This window comes from Anomaloglossus baeobatrachus, chromosome 10, assembly GCF_048569485.1.
Source record: "Anomaloglossus baeobatrachus isolate aAnoBae1 chromosome 10, aAnoBae1.hap1, whole genome shotgun sequence".
Taxonomy (NCBI): domain Eukaryota; kingdom Metazoa; phylum Chordata; class Amphibia; order Anura; family Aromobatidae; genus Anomaloglossus; species Anomaloglossus baeobatrachus.
In genome coordinates this window covers 113012611-113035443 of record NC_134362.1, presented here as the reverse complement: position 1 = coordinate 113035443, position 22833 = coordinate 113012611, and the positions used below count along the sequence as shown (strand labels likewise).

At 42.7% G+C, this 22833-nt stretch overlaps 1 protein-coding gene across 2 annotated transcripts in view; it reads right to left on the bottom strand.

Annotated features, from left to right (window-relative positions):
- HIPK3 (homeodomain interacting protein kinase 3) overlaps positions 1–22833 on the bottom strand; it is a 399904-nt gene that overhangs the window by 318850 nt on the left and 58221 nt on the right. The window lies entirely within an intron of this gene.

The following is a 22833-nucleotide window of genomic DNA, read 5'->3' as shown; positions in this document are numbered from 1 at the left end:
CAGACCCATATAAATCAGACTATATTCACAGTCATTTCCATTTGTTGATCTGTTTTTGGGATGACACAAATGGGACTAAAAGGATTGAGTAGAAAATCCATTCACTTGAAAGGGAAGAGGAAGGTCCTAAAATGTCTTATTAGACTGCATCCCAGCTGCTAGTAGAGATATCTCTATCTCTATCTCTACTGGCTAACACGGTACAAAGATATATTTTCCCAGCTGCTATGCATTTTTTAGCTGGATCAAAAACGTAATCCTCTATGGTTTGGTCAGGTCGATTTTGTTTTTGCAACATCGAAGTCTATGAGAAACAGATCGTAACAGTTGGTTTTCTGTTAACTATTCAATCAACAACTCTGTTTTCTACAATTGCGGAGAACACTAGAGCTGTTCAAAGACACCTCTGTTCCGGATCAGTTTTTACTAAAACAGAAAAAAGAAAGGGTAAAGGGTAATGAAGCATGGACATAGGTCACTCAAAGAATCCACATGCTCTCAAGAAATGAAGACAATGATTGCATTAAACCCTTCAGTACAAAATGGAATTCAATTAATCTAAAGCTTTTTCCTAACCTTTATGAAGAACGTTCTTCTTCGCTGAAATCTAGCATATATGTGAGTAATTAGATCAGCTCTATATTTAGCAGCAAATAGTAAGGCAGCAGGTGTATTTTTCAGAGCTATTTACAGGTATTAAAAACAAAATCATTTATCAGCTGCCATGTATGTATAAAATCTCTTAGGATGAAAGAAGAATGAGAAAGATGTGAACTAGAAAGGTGACATTACTCGAGCAACCAATGGAAATTCATGCCGATCAGCAGAAGATAACCTGAAAAGTAAGGTACCAGTATTAGGGTATGTGCGCACGTTGCTTTTTACCTGCTTTTTTGCTGCTTTTTCTTCTGCGCTGTTTAATGCCAAAATGGATGTGTTCTTCTATTCAAGCAAAGTCTATGGGAATTTGGGTTTCTTGTTCACACTATGTTGTTCAAAATGCTGCCTTTTTGTGGCAGAACTTTGGTCAAAAACTCTGCTTTTCAAAGAAGCAACATGTCAATTGTTTTTGCCATTTGGGTTTTGCACTGCAAAGCTGAGTTTTTGACCAAAGTTCTGCCACAAAAAGGCAGCATTTTGAACAACATAGTGTGAACAAGAAACCCAAATTCCCATAGACTTTGCTTGAATAGAAGAACACATCCATTTTGGCATTAAACAGCGCAGAAGAAAAAGCAGCAAAAAAGCAGGTAAAAAGCAGGTAAAAAGCAACGTGCGCACATACCCTTAGCGTACATAGCAACGGGCTGATCGCAGAGACCTGGGTAAGCTATGGAGCCAGCAGACACATGCAGCAGTACACAGCGGCCATTACCATGGACGGATGGGACACAAGTACAGCTGCACTATCAGCTCTGAGGGGACAAAATGCCCCAATTGTGCTCCTTGTCATCGGTCTTTCAAGCAATCTTTTCATTAGTTTTTCTTTTTCATACAGACATGATTACAGTGTAGCAAAATATCCAGTCTGGGCCTCAATAAACCAAAGCAATAAATGTGAATCTGTGACAGAATTAACCAGGTGCTGCAGTTTTAGGCTATGTGCGCATGTTGCGTAATTGCATGCAGTTACGCTGCGATCTGCACCGCAGCGTAACTGCATGCGTCCTGCATCCCCAGCACAATCTTTGGAGATTACGCAGGAGACGTGCGCACGTGGCGTATTAGAGCGCAGCGCTTAGAACGCGCGCTTCTGGCAGCAGCCTAAGAAGTGACATGTCACTTCTTTCGTGCGCTCTGCATGAAGTCCCTGCTCTGTCTATGGGAAGGGCTAGGAGGGGCTACATGTAGAGCGCATGAAATCTGCTTTTGTTTCTGCAGCGATTTGAAGCGCACGTGTGCTGTTCAAATCGCTGCAGAAATTTCTGCAGGGACAGTACGCAACGTGCGCACATAGCCTTAGGAAGAAGGGGATACATTTCCCTTGCCAAACACAGGCTATGTTCACCCACTGAATTTTTTGTGCATTTTTGAGGTCACAAAGATACAATTAAATGTATGCATTTCCTTCTCCCTGCAAAGTCTATGGCTATGTTCACATAGTGAATCGTCAGATACAGCGTTTTTGGCCCCAAAAACAGGCACCCACGGCAAGAACGCATAAGGCTGCTTTCACACATCCGTTTTTTGCTGTGCGGCACAATCCGACTCTTTGCAGAAAAAACGCAACCGTTTTTTTTTGCCGCCGGTTGCGTTTTTTCCAGATAGACTTTCATTAGTGCCGGATTGTGTCGCATGGCCTTGCGTTCAGTCCGGTTTTTGCCGGATGCGGCATATTTAGCCCATGCGGCGGCCGGATGGAACGTTGCCTGGCACGTTTTTTTTGTCCGGCAAAAAAAACCGCACCGCGACGCATCCCGCCGATGCGGCGCTTTTTCCAATGCATGCCTATGGACGCCAGCGGATGTGGCAAAAACCGCATCCGGCCACCGCATGTGGTTTTTTGCACTGCGCATGCTCAGTAGCGTGCCGCAACCGGCAAAAACCGGACGGGCCGCATGTAAAAACGTATGCAAAGGATGCGTTTTTTTCGCCGCATCCGTTGCATAGGTTTTAGAGGCGGATGTGTGAAAGCAACCTAAAAAAAAACCACATGCATTTTTGCCGCATTTTGCCCAATGCGTTTTTTTAAATTCAAATCTATTGACTGGAAGGGCTCAAAAACACTGACAAAAACGCAAAAAGAATTGACATGCTGCATCTTGGGTGCATCTTCAAAAACGCTGCCAAGATGTAGCCAAAAAAGATGCACAGTGTGGACAGCAAAATCGAAATCTCAGACCTTGATGGGGGAAGGAAATGCATGCATTTAGGTGCATCTTTGTGACCTCAAAAACACAGCAAAAGATGCAGTGTGAACACAGCCTAAGAGATTTCGATTTTGCTGTGTACACAGTGAATCTTTTTTTGGCTGCATCTTGGCTGCATTTTGGAAAACGCAGCATGTCAATTCTTTTTGCGTTTTTGAGCCTTTCCAGTCAACAGATTTGACTTAAAAAAAAATGCTTTGGGCAAAATGCGGTAACAAAGCGTTTTGGGGACAAAAATGCTGCATCTTTGTGGTTAAGAAAAGATGCAGTGTGTGAACATAGCCTAACCATTCAGCCTTCTAACTAGGCGACTGCTTTAACCCCATAACGACGGCCGTACGACTTAAAACGTCGGAAAAACGGGGTACTTATTCTATTCCAACGCTTTAAGACGTCATGCCAAAAAAAGCCTGTAGCGCCCCCCAGCGACGGAAAATCTCAGGCGACCCCCCCCAGATTATGAATCGGGGTGGTTTTTTTGGATCCCGATAATGTGATCGCCGGTATACACCATATACCGCCAATCACATTAAAAAAAAAAAATTTCAGGTAAAAATGATTTGTTTTTCATCTGACGTGATCAAATTTGTCAGATGAGAAAAAGAAATATAATCCCCTAGTGCCCCCAAGGTCCCCGGTAGCGGAGAAATCCCCCCCCCTCACATTCAAAATGGTGCCGGAGCGCACCGAAAACTGCCGGCGCAGCCTCTGCATTCATTTCTCTCCGATCTGACATGATCAAATATTTCATATCGGAGAGACATGTCCTCCCCCTGAGCCCTCCTCCGGTACACCGGAGCTCTCTCTGGTCCCCCGGAGCCCCCTCCGGTTCTCCAGAGCCCTCCATCCAACAGCGCGCCGGCCGCATTCGTCCTTCTCTCATTTCTGTAGCATGTAACATGTCACATGCAACAGAAATGTCGTCCCCAGGTCCTGCCAGGTCACCCCCAATCACTCACCATCACCCCCCCGGTCTCCCCGGTACCTGGCTGTTGCTTCGGTTCCCGCAATCCCTCCTCCTCCTCCTAAAAAGCTGCCGGCCGCATGCGCATACAGCGGCTGTCAGCCGGCTCCTTGCAAGCAGGGACGCTGTGCTTTCTGCAGCTGATACGCTCCCCCGGTCCACAGTACAGCAGTGAGTGCAGTAATCTGCAGCCACTCTCCTCACACGGAGGGTCTGCTCTTCTAGAAAATGGGGGATACTTTCTCTGAGCGTGCCCCTCATATTCTGGAATGAGGTTACTGCTGGTCCCTCTGCCGAAGGTTGGACCGGGGCAGTGTGAGTGCAGTATTGTCAGATCACTGCACCCATACTGCTCACATGAAAATGGAGGATACGTTCCCTGAGCGTGCCCCCCATATTCTAGAAGGTCCAGAGTCGTCATGGGACCTACAAAATGGATTACAGCGGACCAGAATTTTTTTTTTTCCAATAAATTGGTGAAAGAGGGAATGTCTTGGAGAGCATTTTTTCAAATAAAAAATTTTTGTCGTCTTTATTTTTTCCTATTACTAACTGGGTTAGTAATGTTGGGTATCTGTTTACATGCCGTAACATCACTAACCCCAGGGCTTGATACCAGGTGACATTACAGCTGGTATCAACCTCTTATATTACCCAATTTGCCACCGCACCAGGGCGGCGGGATGAGCTAGGACGAAGCACCAGGATTGGCGCATCTAATGGATGCGCCAGTTCTGGGGTGGCTGCGGCCTGCTATTTTTAGGCTGGAAAAGGCAAAATAACCATGGTTATTTAACCACCCTGATAATATCACACCACAGCTGTCTGCTTTACCTTGGCTGGTAATCCAATTTGAGGGGAACCCACATATATATATTTTTTTTAATTATTTATAAATAATTATAAAAAACAGCTTGGGGTAACCTTCAAATTGGATCACCAGCCAAGGGGAACCTGCCGCTGTGGGCTACAGGCTGCAGCCCATCTGCTACCCTAGCTTACTATCAAAAATGGGGGTGACCTCACATTATTTTTTTTGATTATTTATTTATATTTGGGCTAAATGCAAGGCGAAGCACAATGAAAGTCACTAACGGGCGCCAGCTTAAAATATGCAGGGGTGGGACATTATATACGTGTTAGACATCTATCCATCCACCCATCCTAGCTTTTTAGGTTATGTGCCCACAATCAGGATTTGCAGTGTTTTGGATGCAGGTTTTTTTGCTTCGTGCATAACGCTGCGTTGTGCAGTACAAGTGCAGTGGAAGGATTTTTAGAAATCTAATGCCCACGTCACTTTTTTCTCTGCAGCATAAACTAAGCAGCAGCATGTCAATTTATGCTGCGGAGACGAAAGTGTTCTTTGGAGGGAGAATAAAGTCCGCAGCGGCCTGAACCTCGATTGTATGCACAGGCAGCTGCGTTCTCCCGTGGATAACACTCAGATCTCCGCATAAGGGTTGGCATTGCGTCCTAGACAGTGTCGCCGGATTGTGGGAACATAGCCTAAAAGTGAGAAATTTGGCAGTACAGCAACATTTTTGTAAAGTAAATGTAGATTCAAAATTCTCACCATACCCCTGAATAAAGTGCTTGAAGGGTCTAGTTTCCAAAATGGGGTCACTTGTGGAGGTTTCTGCTGTATGGATGCCCTAAGGGCCCTTCAAATGCGACATGATGCCCGCAATTTATTTCAACTTTTAAAAAATTCAAATCATGCTCCCATTCCGAGCCCTACTGTTTGTCCAAAGAGAGGGTTTTTTTTGCCACATATGGGGTATCACTGCACTCAAAAGAAATTGGATAACAACCTGTGTGGTCCATTCTTTTTTTGTATTTCCTCTTGAAAAAGTGAGGAATTTGGTGCTAAAGGAACATTTTTCTAAAAAAAAAATAAAAATTTTCAATATGACTATCTAAGGTTATCAAATTCTATGAAGTACCTGTGAGTTCAAAATACACACTATACCCCTAGATAAAATCATTGAGGGGTCTAGTTTCCAGAATGGAATCAATTGTGGGAGAGCTCCACTGTTTAGGCACCTCAGGGGGTCTCCAAACGCAACATAGCGTCCGCTAATGATTCCTGCCAATTGTGCAGTCAAATGGCGCTCCTTTCCTTCCAAGCCCTGCCATACACCCAAACAGTTGATTTCCACCACATATAAGGTATTGCCAAACTCAGGAGAAATTGCCTTTTGAAAGTTACCTTTATGAAAAAACGCTACCTGGTTGAAGTAACAATTTGGTGGTAAAAATTTATTTTTTTTATTTTCACGGCTCAACGTTAGAAATAAAATTCTGTGAAGCACCTGGGGTTTCAGGGTACTCACCAAACATCTAGATAAATTACTTGAGGTCTACTTTCCAAAATGGGGTCACATGTGGGGGGTTTCTGCTGTTTACGTACCTTAGCGGCCCTACAAAAGCGACATGGTACCCGCAATCTTTTTCAGCCAAATTTCCTTTCTAAAATTCAAATATTGCTCCTTCCGTTCCAAGCCCTCCCATTTGTGCATACAAAAGTTTCTGACCACATAAGAGGTATCACCGTGCTCATAAGAAAGTGGGTAACAAACATTGGGGTCCAATTTTTGGAATTACCTCTTGAAAAAGTGATGAAAATTGATGCTAAAGCAACATTTTTGAGGAAAAAATGAAAATTTTCAATATGATAACGTAACGTTATCAAAATCTGTGAAGTACCTGTGGGTCCAAAATGCTCACTACACCCCTAGATAGAAGCCTTGAGGGGTCTAGTTTCCAAAATGGCGTCACTTGTGAGGGGTTTCTGCTGTTTAGGTACCTTAGCGGACCTGTAAATGCAACATGGTGCCCGCAATCTTTTTCAGTCAAATTTGCTTTCCAAAATTTAAATATCGCTCCTTCTGTTCCGAGCCCTCCCATTTGTCCAAACAGAGGTTTCGTACCAAATGTGGGGTATCAGCGCGCTCATAAAAAAGTGGGTAACAAGTTTTGGGGTCCAATTTGTTGTGTTATTTCTTTTAAAAGTGAATACATTTGGGGTAGAGCAACATTTTTAGGTAAAAAATGTTTTGCTTTTTTTCATTCCACATTGCTTTAGTTCCTGTGAAGTACCTAAAGGGTTAATAAACGTCTTGGATATGGTTTTGAGTACTTTGGGGTATTTTGGGTATTTTCTGTCACCTAGGCCTCTCAAAGTCACTTCAAATGTGATGTGGTCCCTAAAAAATTGTTTTTTTAAATTTTGATGTAAAAATTAAATTGCTGATGAACTTTGACCCCTTCTAACTTCCAAACGAAAAAAAATGTTGTTTCCAAAATTGCGCTGATGTAAAGTAGACATGTGGGAAATGTTATTTATTAACTGTTTTGTGTCACAGAATGGTTTAACGGCATAAAAATTCAAAAGTTGAAAACTACTAAATTTTCTACATTTTTGCCAAAATTCAATTTTTTTTCAGAAATAAAAGCAAAAAATATTGTCCAACATTTGGTACTAACATGAAGTCCAATATGTAACGAAAAAACAAACTCAGAATCACTGGGATCCGTTGAAGCGTTCTAGAGTTATAACCTCAAAGTGACACTGGGCAAAATTGCAAAATTTGGTCTGGTCATTAAGGTGAAAATTAGCTCCGTCACTAAAGCTAGGGTCACACGTAGCGACGCAGCAGCGATCACGACGACGACCTGACCTTATCAGGATCACTGCTGCGTCGTCACATGGTCGCTGGTGAGCTGTCAATCAGGCGGATCTCAAAAGCGACCAGTGACCAGCCCCCAGCCAGCAGCGACGTGTGTAAGCGAATGCACGCTTAGGTAAATATCGGGTAAGCCTTCGCTGGTTACCCGATATTTACCATGGTTACCAGCGCACACCGCTTAGCGCTGGCTCCCTGCACTCCTAGCCAGAGTACACATCGGGTTAATAAGCAAACTTTTGCTTATTTACCCGATGTGTACTCTGGCTACGCGTGCAGGGAGCAGGGAGCCGGCACTGGCAGCGTGAGAGCGGCGGACGCTAGTAACTAAGGTAAATATCGGGTAACCAGCGAAGCACTTCGCTTGGTTACCCGATGTTTACCTTGGTTACAGCTTACCGCAGGCTGCCAGAAGCCGTCTCCCTGCTCACTTCAGTTCGTCGCTCTCTCGCTGTCACACACAGCGATGTGTGCTTAACAGCGGGAGAGCAATGTCCAAAAAATGAAGCAGGACATTCAGCAACGACCGGCAACCTCACAGCAGGGGCCAGGTCGTTGCTAGATGTCACACACAGTGACAGCGACGGGACGCCGCTGCTACGTCACAGAAAATGGTGACTTAACAGCGACGTCGTTGTCTTTGTCGCTGTGTGTGACACCACCTTAAGTGGTTAAGCATGTCTTGACATTGGCCCTGCCCCTTTTTGAAGATTTATCAGTAAGTGACATCCTACTATAATAAACTTATCGCTGATTACAACAGATGGTGTCACTTGTGGCTCATATCTCACTATACCCTCCAGCTCCCCAATATCCTACAGAAGGGTGCACAAAACCTGGATTCGCTTTAATTTGCTATGTAAAATCAAATGCAGTCTATTGTCCTTTGTAATCAGTTTTATTTTGGTGGTGGAGAGTGTAAATATGGCCATGCACATTAGACAGCTGTCGGCCAAATGAACTGACAGCTCTTTTTCCGATTAACCCCGGGCAGAGGCTTCTCTCACCACCGAACAAAAAGACAGGGAAATTCAATCACAACCGTGGATTTCTGACTGCCAGGAGCACCAGTGATCAGGAAGTTACACCATGGAGAGGGGATACCTTGCAAACTTGAAAATACCTCTAGAATCTGTATATGGGTCTCGACTTTCGTTTCTTGAGGTCCCCCAAAAATAATCTGCTTCCATGATCACTACTTTTTCTCTTAACCACAGTGGTGATAACGTACATTTTTGGGAGTATTTGCCTTACTTTCCCCACATTGTCACAACATATGGCCCCAGCTCAGACTGGGTAGCAGCAATAAACATTTGCATTGTGCCTGTGCCACAATGGCCCCAAGCGCTGGTGCATTGCAGATGTGATGAAAAGTGCTCCAGGGTGAGGTGCATACGCTGATTATTCACGTAGAGCATCTTTAGATGCTGCGTGCCATGTCACAGATTGGAATACACAGCTATTATAGTTTATGCTGCCCTTATGATGGAAATTATTATGAATTTATGAGCCATGATGCACCCACTTTACAAAAAGAAGGCCGAGTTTCAAGCGTAAAGGGATTGTCCGATGAAAGCACCTATTTGTAGGGTGAGGCACCAACTGCCGAGACCCACAGCCATCAGTAGAACAGGGAACTGTTATTCCTGGTAGAATGGAGTAGCTGTGCCCTTACTTGACTTCTCCATTTATTCCCTATGGGGCTGACAAGTGAGCACTGCGCTCAGTTTTTTCCAGCAGCCCCATAGACAATGAATGGAGTGGTGTTCATGCATCTGACCTGCATTTCATAATAGGGATAAAAATCCCCTGTTCTGCTGATGGCCCCAGCAGGACACCCACCGATCATCAAACCATCACCTATCCCCAGGACAATCCCCTTTAAATAACAGTCATTGTAAAATTCATATAAACAGCAATTACAGAAGTTTTATAAAAGGGAAATAAAGAACAAAGCAGAACTCCAAACCTACCCAAGGTTAGGCTATGTGCCCACGTTGCGTATTTGCATGCAGTTACGCTGCATATTGCACTGCAGCGTAACTTTATGCGTCCTGTGTCCCCAGCACAATCTATGAAGATTGTGCAAATTCCATCCTCACGTTGCGTTTTAGAACGCAGCGTTTCGGCTGCTGCCAAGACGCTGCGTTTTAAAAAGCAACATGTCACTTCTTTTGTGCGTTTTGGTTGCAATGTCGGTCTCTCTCTCTGTCTGTTGGTCTCGCTGTCTCCCTGTCGGTCGGTCTATCCCTCTCCGCCCTCTCTCATACTCACTGATCACTAACCGAACACCGGCGCGGCGCTGCACAGCTGTCACACTGCGGCGGCTTCTCCAGCTTTTGAAAATGCCGGCCGCTCATTATTCCATCTCGTATTCACTGCTTCCTCCGCCCACCGGCGCCTATGATTGGTTGCAGTCAGACACGCCTCCATGCTGAATGACAGCTGTCTCACTGCAACCAATCACAGCTGCCGGTGGGCGGGTCTATGTAGTGCAGTAAAATAAATAGATAAATAATTTAAAAAAAAAAAAAACGGCGTGCTGTCCCCCCCCCAATTTTGATACAAGCCAAGATAAAGCCACACGGCTGAAGGCTGGTATTCTCAGGATGGGGAGCCCCACGTTATGGGGAGCCCCCCAGCCTAAAAATATCAGCCAGCAGCCGCCCGGAATTGACGCATCGATTAGATGCGACAGTCCCAGGACTCTACCCGGCTCGTCCAGAATTGCCCTGGTGCGGTGGCAATCTGGGTAATAAAGAGTTAATGGCAGCCCATAGCTGCCACTAAGTCCTATGTTAATCATTGCAGGCGTCTATGAGAGAACCCCAAAAGTTTAACCTGTAAGTGAAAGTAAATAAACACATACACCCAAAAAAATCCTTTATTTGAAATAAAAGACATAAAAACACCCTATTTCACTACTTTATTAAAATCCCCAAACACCCCTCCAGGCCCGGCGTAATCCTCACGAGGTCCCACGACGCATCCAGCTCTGCTACATGAAGCTGAGAGGAGCGGCCGTAGAACACCGCTGATCCTGTAAGCTCCACGCAGAAACTGGAGTGAGTCGTACTGTCAGCGGAGACGTCACTCAGGTTACCCGCGGGCACAGGTCTCGGGTGGAGGACTCCAACAGGCCGCGGGTAAACTGAGTGACGGCACCGGTGATCGCGCGGCTTACTTCAGTCACTCAGGAGATTTGCGGTCTCCAGTGAGTCCTTCACCTGTGATCGCAAATCAAGCCGCGGCACACAGACAGAGCCATGTGATCACAAAGAAGTTGGGTGAAGTTCATCCGAGTTCATTCTGATCACGCGGCTCTGTCTCGCAGCCAGCCGTGCTCTTTTTGACAATGCGGTCCCACTCGGCTCTGCTGCAAGTCTGTGGGGATGCAGCAGAGCCGAGTGGGACCGCACTGTAAAAAATTTGTGTTCTGGATGCTTTTCCCATGGCAGAGCAAGCATCCAGAATGCATGAATTCTGCAGTTACAATGCCTCTCAGAACGCAGCTTTTCGGCTGCGTTCTGAGACGCACATGCAGTAACTTACACGCTGCGTAATAGAACACAACGTGGGCACATAGCCTTAAGTGGTTTATTCATCCATCACGATACAGGGACCATGCGTGAGCTCTGCCTTGTGAGGTGTGAACAGAGCACTTTTCAGGAGTGCCCACATTCTACTGTGTATCATTCTGAAGAGGTTTGAGGGGCTTCACCCACCTGAGAGGGGTTCTTATAGTGCTGCCTTCGCTTTCATGTTTACTGAGGGTTTCTCTAAAGAGGGCCATAATTTAGACTGACCAAACATGCAGATTTTGGCAGCACCAACCAGCTATATGGTGGTTAAAAAAAAAAACAAAAACAAAAAAAACAAATAGCGCCCACAGACCCTTATTATTAAATTACCTATAATATACAGGTGCATGAATCCGCTATGTGGCCAATACAGACATATACATACACAACGGCTCGGCACACTGCAGGTAAGGACTAAGACACACGGCATAAAAATTGGAGCGATTGGAATGCGATAAAACATCGCATTTCACTCAGACCAATATTAGCCTGTGTGTCAGCATCCATGAGCGATTATTTTCTCAGCCCTAATTGGACCGGGAAAACAATCGCAGCATGCTGCGACTGTAATGCGATCCAGGTTTCTCTCGCACCCATTCAAGTCTATGGGGCCTGAGAAAAATCGCACTCCACTCACAGAACACCAGTGTACCGCGAGTGCAAGGCGAGAATGGCAATAGCTGGCAACGAAGGAGAGAGTGAGATAAATCCCTCCCCTCCTCAGTGCCGGCCCGTCCCCCGTAGCTGAGGTCTGATCACATGATCGGACCTCAGTCTCAATGACACTCGCATGATACTCGGCTCCTGCTGTGCTGCCAGCGTGAGCAGAATGTCATGCGAGGATCGCAGTAGTGCCCCGTGTGGCCCCGGCCTAACACATAAACTCCAATATTGATGTAAACATTAAAAACAGGAGGTAGTTTCTTAAAAAAAAAAGTTATCAAAAAGTACAAACACTAAAGTTGCGTGAGGCGTACGGTGACCGGATCTCATAGGGGGGGAGGAAATGTCGGAATTTTGTTCGTCTGGACCCCAAAAAACGATTCCCCTTTACAGATATTGAGATAGCCAACATTTGAGCTCGATCAAACGACGTTAACCCGTGCAACTCGTTGCTCACAGTTTGAAAAAAATCAAAATTTTTGGCCAAAAAGCTGACATATGGAGCCATAACTCCAGAACGATAAACAATAAAAACACGCTTAATATCTCAAAAGAAAGCTAATGTTGTTCTTCAAAATTTATATGTTACACACAGGGTGCATGTAATTTCTATTTTAGGGATGGTGATTTTGCTTCAGCGTACAACCGACCTTTTATTCAGTTTCGTTTCTAAAGTGCCTTTGAGCTGGTTAGATCAAACAATTATCCAGTGAAGATATTTTAACGTTTTTTTTTTAAATTTTCCAAGTGTGTGTGTTATTCTTTTTATAGCTATTATAGTATTATTTTAAAAGATATTTGAAAATATTTTATTGAAATTAAAGTTTGTAATATATTTTGTTTCTTTTTTCTAGTTAACTGTTATTTACCTATTGGACTCTGAAATGGCATTCGCATCAGATGTACAAAGCCGGAACAAGGATAAAATATCTCTTGTGGGCTACCCCATTCACCAGATCACCGGTTGTAAACTACCCTCAAATCGTCAAGTCTTATGTGCTTTATTTTTGAATTTACGTACTGTGAAATTAACTGTAAGAGAATCAGCAAAACTGACCATACGAGAAGTGTTCATTTTTTGGGGGAAAGCTCGAATCCCGACTAAACATGAGCAAGATGCAATTACTAAGCTGGAAAAACTTCATGCCGAGTGGAGAAGTCTTCAAAAAGACCGGAAGAAAACATCGGAAACAACTAAGAACAAATTTAAACAGTTTGTTGAAAAGTTGAATGATCTCTTTGATATTGCTCAACAAGATGCCTTGGCTCTGATGAAATCAGAAGAAGAGAAGGCGTTTCTCGTGAAGCAGAGGCAGAAGGGCCGCCCAGGTTCCATGGCTGGAGTGGATCTCAAGTTGCCTCGAGCTGAAGAAATCAAGGCGCAAAAGGAACTTGCAAAAATGAACCGACAAATCCAAGAAGAAACTTTTGATATTGGTGAGTTTATTTTATTATTATTCTAAAAAGTAGATAAACAAATAAGAAAATATTTTCATTATAATTGAAAGAAAATTGTACATGAGAGCATCATTTGGCATCTTTATGATTTAGTTTATATTCTTAAAATAATACCTATTGATAATTAGAAGTAGGTAATTTAGTAACTATGTATTACTACTATTCTGCTAAAAAAACGACAAGTTTTTATAGTCTTTTTTTTCTCTTTCTTTTGTTGCTTCTTAGAGACGGATGATGAAGACAAGCTCGAAGAAGGAAAAGAAGAAGAAGATACTGAAGAGGACAGCATCTACCAGGAACTTGAGAGCTTGGAGGAAATGGACATCCCTGAAGAAGCTGCAGAAGATCCAGGACCAACTGAGAGCAAGAGGATGAAAGTTTCATTTGCAAGGGGCGTTAAAGAGATTTTAAACATGAAATTATCCATTGTGTTAGATCGATGTAAGGTATCCGACAGAAATGCCACGAGAATTTTAATAGCTACTCTAGAAGCACTAAACCTTGACCCTCTTGAGTACAAAGTCTCGAAAACTTTATTACATTCTAGAAGGCAAATGTTCAGAGAATATACTAAAAAAAATTTAGATAAAGTAAACATTCCTGAAAAAGAGCCCGTGGTTGTCCATTGGGACGGTAAACTTTTACCGGGTGTTTTAAAACATGAGCAATGTGAGCAAATAGCTATTGCTATTTCATATGGCGAAAGGGAACAGCTGCTGGGAGTTCCTGTAAAAGCAAGCAGCTCTGGAGAGGAGCAAGCGGTAGCCGTATATGAATGCCTACAGGAATGGGGTCTTCCCAACACCGTCAAGGCGATGTGCTTCGACACTGCAGCATCGAAAACGGGAAGACTCAAAGGAGCATGCGTCCTATTGGAGCAAATGTTAGGAAGAGAATTGCTACACCTAGCTTGCCGTCACCATATCTTGGAAATTGTGTTAAGAGGCGTATTCGACACAAAAATGGGATCAACCACTGGACCTCATCCAGACATTTTCAAAAGATTCCTCACTGCGTGGCCCAAGATAGACAAAGCAAAATACGACACAGGTATCAGTGACAATCTAATACAAAAGCAGCTAACTCCAGAAGTAATTGCAAATGTTACTGCTGAATTCGAGACCAAATTAACTGACAGCCACCCCAGAGATGACTACAAGGAGCTGTTGCAGCTGGTTCTCATATTTGTTGGATCACTAGACGGCAATGTTGTGGGTTTTAGAACTCCAGGAGCTATTCATTACGCTAGGTGGATGGCAAAGGCTATTTACTGCTTAAAAATGTTCATTTTTCGTCATCAATTTAAGATGTCTAAAGAAGAAGAAAGTTCTGTGCTGCCATTTCTGTTTTCCTAGTTAAAATTTATTGTAAAGCTTGGTTCAATGCTCCAAAAGCTCATCTTGCGCCAAAGCAAGATTTAGGTATTTTGCATAGTCTGTTAGACTATAAAGAATGTGACAACGACATTGCAGAAATAGCCCTGACCAAATTTTCGAACCATTTGTGGTATTTAAATGCAGAGTTGGTGGGATTATCGTTTTTTGATCCCACCATTACAGACATATGAAAAGTTGTTAATGGCTAATAAATTGCTCAGTAGCACAGATGAACCATCAGAGCACGCTAGGGTTGTAAATCCAAAAGTTAGGAAAGAAAAATTAAAAGTTGATGGAGGATTGGTAAATTTACTTTCCAAAGAAACATTTACATTCTTTGACCGATTTAATATAAAAACAGATTTCCTAAGACAAAATCCAAACACCTGGCCTCAAAATAATGACTTCCAAGAAGGATTGAAAATTATCAAAACATTAAAAGTAGTTAATGATATGGCTGAGCGTGGTGTTAAATTAATAACAGTCTTTAACGACCTTCTGACAAAAGATGAAGAACAAAAGCAATATGTCCTGCAAGTTGTAAGCAAATGCCGAGCATTATATTCTGACGTTTCAAAAACTACTTTAACAAAAGCTCTAGAATAGATTAGATAACTATGTAAAATTATCAACTCCTGTAGGTACTACGTCTGTATCTTTTCTGTGTCTGTTTTGTATGTATTATATACATAATTTTAATATTTTAAAATAAAAAAAATGTCATTAGACTTATCAGTATTACTTGTTTTTTTGTTATATTTCTACTTTAAACTCAAAAATATACCAAAAAAAAAACAAAATTTATCACTTAACAAAATATACGAAGTATGCTTCTAGTGGTACCAGGTCACATTCTTGGGGCTAAAAGCTGTTGTAACTCAGTTTGACTTAAAATAACAACAATTATGTATAAAATATAAATTTTGAAGAACAACATTAGCATTGTTTTGAGATATTAAGCGTGTTTTTATTATTTACCGTTCTGGAGTTATGGCTCCATATGTCAGCTTTTTGGCCAAAAATTTGGATTTTTTCAAACTTTGAGGGACGAGCGGCACGGGTTAACGTCGTTTGATTGAGCTCAAATTTTGGCTCTCTCAATATCTGGAAAGGGGAATCGTTTTGTGGGGTCCAAACGGACAAAATTCCGACATCGATTTTTTGCGGTCACCCTAGTGAGGCATATTCTTTTCTTTTTCGTAGTACATATTGGTGGGTGAGGCCCTCTCTAGGGCTCAGTCCCCTTATCTACACATCCTTCCCACACAAGGTACATTCAGCCGAGGCCTGGTTTGGTACATGGAGAGGTAGAACACAAGTGACCATCCACATATAGGTACACCTAGTCATAGCTGGATGGCTTCTGCACTTTTTGATTAAAAAAAAAAACAAAACAAACTAAAAGTTACCTTACACTTTTAATAGTAGTGCAGTTGATGTATTGATTAAATCGCAGTGTATGAATGTGTGTGATGAGGTGACCTAAATACAGGACAAGCCTCAAGCAAGCAACAGTATTAGAAATCTGTAACGTGCATACTAGGGTGACCGCAAAAAAAATCTACGTCGGAATTTTGTCCGTCTGGACCCCACAAAACAATTCCCCTTTCCAGATATTGAGATAGCCAAAATTTGAGCTCGATCAAACGACGTTAACCCGTGCCGCTCGTCGCTCAAAGTTTGAAAAAAATCCAAATTTTTGGCCAAAAAGCTGACATATGGAGCCATAACTCCAGAACGGTAAATAATAAAAACACGCTTAATATCTCAAAAGAAAGCTAATGTTGTTCTTCAAAATTTATATTTTATACATAATTGTTGTTATTTTAAGTCAAACTGAGTTACAACAGCTTTTAGCCCCAAGAACGTGACCTTGTATCACTAGGAGCATACTTCGTATATTTTGTTAAGTGATAAATTTTGTGTTTTTTTGGTATATTTTTGAGTTTAAAGTAGAAATATAACAAAAAAACAAGTAATACTGACAAGTCTAATGACATTTTTTATTTTAAAATATAAAAATGAGGTATATAATACATACAAAACAGACACAGAAAAGATACAGACATAGTACCTACATGAGTTGATAATTTTACATAGTTATCTAATCTATTCTAGAGATTTTGTTAAAGTAGTTTTTGAAACGTCAGAATATAATGCTCGGCATTTGCTTACAACTTGCAGGACATATTGCTTTTGTTCTTCATCTTTTGTCAGAAGGCCGTTAAAGTCGGTTATTAATTTAACACCACGCTCAGCCATATCATTAACTACTTTTAATGTTTTGACAATTTTCAATCCTTCTTGGAAGTCATTATTTTGAGGCCAGGTGTTTGGATTTTGTCTTAGGAAATCTGTTTTTATATTAAAATCGGTCAAAGAATGTAAATGTTTCTTTGGTAAGTAAATTTACCAATCCTCCATCAACTACCTCTTTTAATTTTTCTTTCCTAACTTTTGGATTTACAACCCTAGCGTGCTCTGATGGTTCATCTGTGCTACTGAGCAATTTATTAGCCATTAACAACTTTTCATCGTCTGTAATGGTGGGATCAAAAAAACGATAATCCCACCAACTCTGCATTCAAATACCACAAATGGTTCGAAAATTTGGTCAGCGCTATTTCTGCAATGTCGTTGTCACATTCTTTATAGTCTAACAGACTATGCAAAATACCTAAATCTTGCTTTGGCGCAAGATGAGCTTTTGGAGCATTCAACCAAGCTTGACAATAAATTTTAACTAGTAAAACAGAAATGGCACGCACAGAACTTTCTTCTTCTTTAGACATCTTAAATTGACAACGAAAAATTAACATTTTTAACCCCTTAGTGACGGAGCTAATTTTCACCTTAATGACCAGACCAAATTTTGCACTTCTGACCAGTGTCACTTCATGAGGTTATAACTCTGGAACGCTTCAACGGATCCTGGTCATTTTGAGATTGTTTTTTCGTCACATATTGGACTTCATGTTAGTACCAAATTTAGGACAATATTTTTTGCGTTTATTTATGAAAAAAATTGAATTTTGGCAAAAATTTTGAAAATTTAGCAATTTTCAACTTTTGAATTTTTATACCGTTAAACCAGAGATTTCTGTGACACAAAATAGTTAATAAATAACATTTCCACATGTCTACTTTACATCAGCACAATTTTGGAAACAAAAATTTTTTTTGTTAGGAAGTTAGAAAAGTTCAAAGTTTATCAGCGATTTCTCATTTTTACATCAAAATTTACAAAACCATTTTTTTAGGGACCACATCACATTTGAAGTGACTTCAATAGGCCTAGATGACAGAAAATACCCAAAAGTGACACCATTCTAAAAACTGCACCCCCCAAAGTACTCAAAACCACATTCAAGAAGTTTATTAACCCTTCAGGTGCTTCACATGAACAAAAGCAATGTGGAATGAAAAAAAGCAAAAATTAAAATTTTACCTAAAAATGTTGCTCTAACCCAAATTTATTCACTTTTAGAAGAAATAACACAACAAAACGGACCCCAAAACTTGTTCCCCACTTTCTTATGAGCGCGCCGATACCCCACATGTGGTCAGAAACCTCTGTTTGGACAAATGGGAGGGCTCGGAACAGAAGGAGCAATATTTGAATTTTGGAAAGCAAAATTTGGCTGAAATAGATTGCGGGCACCATGTTGCATTTACAGGTCCGCTAAGGTACCTAAACAGAAGAAACCCCTCACAAGTGACGCCATTTTGGAAACTAGACCCCTCAAGGCTTCTATCTAGGGGTATAGTGAGCATTTTAGATCCACAGGTACTTCACAGATTTTGTTAACGTTACGTTGTCATATTGAAAATTTTAATAATTTTCTCAAAAATGTTGCTTTAGCATCAATTTTCTCACTTTTTCAAGAGGTAATTCCAAAAATTTGACCTCAAGGTTTGTTAACCACTTTTTTATGAGCGCGGTGGTACCTCACATGTGGTCTGAAACCTTTGTTTGGACAAATGGGAGGGCTTGGAACGAAAGGAGCAATATTTGAATTTTGGAAAGGAAATTTGGCTGAAAAAGATTGCAGGCACCATGTCGCATTTGGAGGTCCCCTAAGGTACCTAAACAGCAGAAACCCCGCACAAGTGACCCCATTTTGGAAACTAGGCCCCTCAAGGAATTTATCTAGATGTTTCGTGAGTACCCTGAACCCCCAGGTGCGTCACAGAATTTTATAACGTTGAGCCATGAAAATAAAAAAATAAAATTTTACCACAAAATTGTTATTTCAACCAGGTAGCTTTTTTTTTCACAAGGGTAACAGGAAAAAAATCACCATGAAATTTATTGTGCAATTTCTCCTGAGTTTGGCGATACCTTATATGTGGTGGAAATCAACTGTTTGGGCGCATGACAGGGCTCGGAAGGGAAGGAGCAACATTTGACTGCAAAATTGTCTGGAATCAATAGCGGGCGCTATGTTGCATTAGGAGAGCCCCTGAGGTGTCTATACAGTGAAGCTCCTAAACATGTGGCCACATTTTGCAAAATAGACCCCTGAAGGAATTTATCTAGATGTTTGGTGAGTACCCTGAACACTCAGGTGCTTCACAGAAGTTTATAATGTTGAGCTGTGAAAAAAAAAAATACATTTTTACCACAAAATTGTTACTTCAACCAGGTAGCTTTTTTTTTACAAGTGTAAAAGGAAAAAATTCAGCATAAAATGTATTGTGCAATTTCTCCTGAGTATGCTGATACCTTATGTGTGATGAAAATCAACTGTCTGGGTGCACAGCAGGGCTCGGAAGGGAAGGAGCGCCATTTGACTGCACAATTGGCTAGAATCATTAGCGGACGCTATGTTGCATTTGGAAAGCCCCTAAGGTGCCTAAACAGTGGAGGTTTCCCACAAGTGACCCCATTCTGGAAACAAGACACCTCAAGGCTTTTATCTAGGTGTATATTGAGCAGTTTGAATCCAAGAGTACTTCACAGAATTTGATAAGCTTAGGTTGCCATATTGAAAATTTTCATTTTTTTCACAAAAATGTTGCTTTAGCATCATATTTCTTACTTTTTCAAGAGGCAACAACAAACCGTGGACCCCACAGGTTGTTATCCAATGTCTTATGAGCACAGGGATACCCCACATGTGTTCAAAAACCTCTGTTTGGATAAATGGGAGGGCTTGGAATGGAAGGAGCACCATTTGAATTCTGGAAAAGTTGAAATAAATTGCGGGCACCATGTCACATTAGCAGGGCCCCTTGGGTACCTATACAGCAGAAACCCCCCACAAGTGACCCCATTTTGGAAACTGGATTTTATTCAGGAGTATAGTAAGCATTTTGAATCCACAGGTACTTCACAAAAATGTTGCTGTAGCAACAAATTTCTCGCTTTTAGGCTATGTGGCCATGATCCAGCAACACGGCGTCTAGTACACAGTGTCAGCCTTCCTGTAGAGATGTGAGTGTTGTCCACGGGAGAACGCAGCTGCCCATGCCCACGATTTGGGTTCAGGCTGCTGTGGAGCTCTATGCTACCTGCAGACAACACTCTTGTCTCCGCAGCATAAATTGACATGCGGAGGCTCGGGAAGCTGCACCACAGGTCGGTTTATGCTGCGGAGAAAAGAAGCACATTGGGCATAGGATTTCTAAAAATCCTTCCACTGTGCTTCTACTGCACAATGCAGTGCTATGGATGCAGGGAAAACACTCTGCACCCAAAACGCTGCAAACCCTGATTGTGGGCACACAGCGTAAAATGCTACAATGGATGAATGGATAGATGTCAAACATATATAACGTCCCACCCCCTGCATATTCTAAGCTGGCGCCCTTTAGTGCCTTTCATGTGGCACTAAAGGGTGCCTAGCCTTGTATTTAGCCCCCCAAAAAATTAATAATTAAAATAAACGACGTGGGGTCCCCCCTATTTTTGATAGCCAGCTAGGGTAAAGCAGACAGCTGTAGCCTGCAAACCACAGCTGACAGCTTCACCTTGGCTGGTGATCAATTTGGAGGGCTCCCCAGGCGTTTTTTTTAAAAGAAAAAAAAAACAAACGTTGGGTCCCCCCCAAATTAGATCACCAGCCAAGGTGAAGCGGACAGCTGGGGTCTGGTATTCTCAGGGTGGGAAGAGCCATGGTTATTGGACTCTTCCCATCCTAAAAATAGCAGGCCGCAGCCGCCCCAGAAGTGGCGCCTCCATGAGATGCGCCAATCCTGGCGCTTCGCTCCAGCTCATCCCGCGCCCTGGTGCGGTGGCAAACGGGGTAATATACGGGGTTGATACCAGCTGTAATGTCACCTGGCATCAAGCCCTGGGGTTAGTGATGTCATGGCATCTAAACAGATACCAGACATCACTAACCCAGTCAGTAATAGAAAAAAATAAAGACAAAAAAAAAATTTATTTGAAAAAAAAAACTCCCCGAAACATTCCTTTTTCACCAATTTATTAAAAATAAATAAATTTCGGTCGCTGTAATCCATTTTGGAGGTCCCTCGGCGACTCTGGACCTTCTAGAATATGGGGGGCACATTCAGGGAACGTATCCCTCATTTTCTGGAAGAACAAGCTCTCCATGAGCAGTGTGGGTGCAGTAATCTGAGAATACTGCACTCACACTGCCCCGGTCCAACCTAGGGCAGAGTGACCTGCAGTAACCTCATTCCAGAATATGAGGGGTACGCTCACAGAACGTACCCCCCATTTTCTGGAACAGCAGTCTCTCCATGTGAGGAGTGTGGCTGCAGATTACTGCACTCACTCTTCCCCGGTCCACAGTGGAGCAGCCTGTGCAGCAGCGACGTCAGCGTCCCTGCTTGCAGGGATCCAGCTGACAGCCGCTGTCTGCGCATGCGCCGCCAGCTTTCCAGAGGGAGTGATCGCGGGAACGGAGCAACAGCCGCCAGGTAACGTAAGACCGGGGGCTGGTGCGGGAGTGACGGGGGGTGACGGCGGGACCTGGGGACACCTTTCTGCCGCATGTGACGTGTCACATGCGGCAGAAAGAGCAGGATGAATGCGGCCGCGCGCTGCACGCTGACATCCTGCATGCTCCAGAGGGGGGAAGGGGGAGCGCTCTGGAGAACCGGAGGGGGCTCCGGGGACCAGAGATCTCCGGTGCACCGGAGGAGGGGTCAGGGGGAGGACATTTCCCTCCGATCTGAAATGTTTGATCATTTCAGATCGGAGGGAAATGAATGCAGAGCCGGCGGCGGCGGCAGTTTTCGGCGCGCGGCGGCGCCATTTTGGATGTCCGGTGGGGGTGGGGGTTGATTTCTCCGATACCGGGGGCTTTGGGGGCACTAAAGGATTATATTTCTTTCTCATCGGACATGTTTGATCATGTCCGATGAGAAAGAAATCAGTATTATTTGCCTTTTTTTTTTTTTTTTTATGTGTACGTCGGTATACGGTGTATACCGGCGATCACATTATCGGGGTCCAAAAAAAAAAACCCCGATTCATAATCTTGGGGGTCTCAGCTACCTCTGGTAGCTGAAACCCCCGAGATTTTTCGTCACTGGGGGGCGCTACAAGCTTTTTCCGTCCTGACGTCTCAAGACGTCGGAACAGAATAAGTACCCTGTTTTTCTGACGTCTTGAGACGTTAGGCCGTCGCTATGGGGTTAAGCAGTAAATAGCCTTTGCCATCCACCTAGCGTGATGAATGGCTCCTGGAGTTCTAAAACCCACAACATTGCCGTCTAATGATCCAACAAATACGAGAACCAACTGCAACAACTCCTTGTAGTCATCTCTGGGGTGGCTCTCAGTTAATTTGGTATCGAATTCAGCAGTAACATTTGCAATTACTTCTGGAGTTAGCTGCTTTTGTATTAGATTGTCACTGATACCTGTGTCGTATTTTCCTTTGTCTATCTTGGGCCACGCAGTGAGGAATCTTATGCTGAAAAAAAAATCACCATCCCTAAAATAGAAATTACATGCACCCTGTGTGTAACATATAAATTTTGAAGAACAACATCAGCTTTCTTTTGAGATATTAAGAGTGTTTTCATTATTTACCATTCTGGAGTTATGGCTCCATATGTCAGCTTTTTGGCCAAAAATTTGGATTTTTTCAAACTTTGAGCAACGAGCGGCATGGGTTAACGTCGTTTGATCGAGCTCAAATTTTATGTGCCTCCCCTGTATATAAAGACATTACAGCTTCTTTCCCTATCTGAGTACCCTCTTTAAACCCTATACAATTGATGCATACCATAACCATAGCCATCAACAGGATT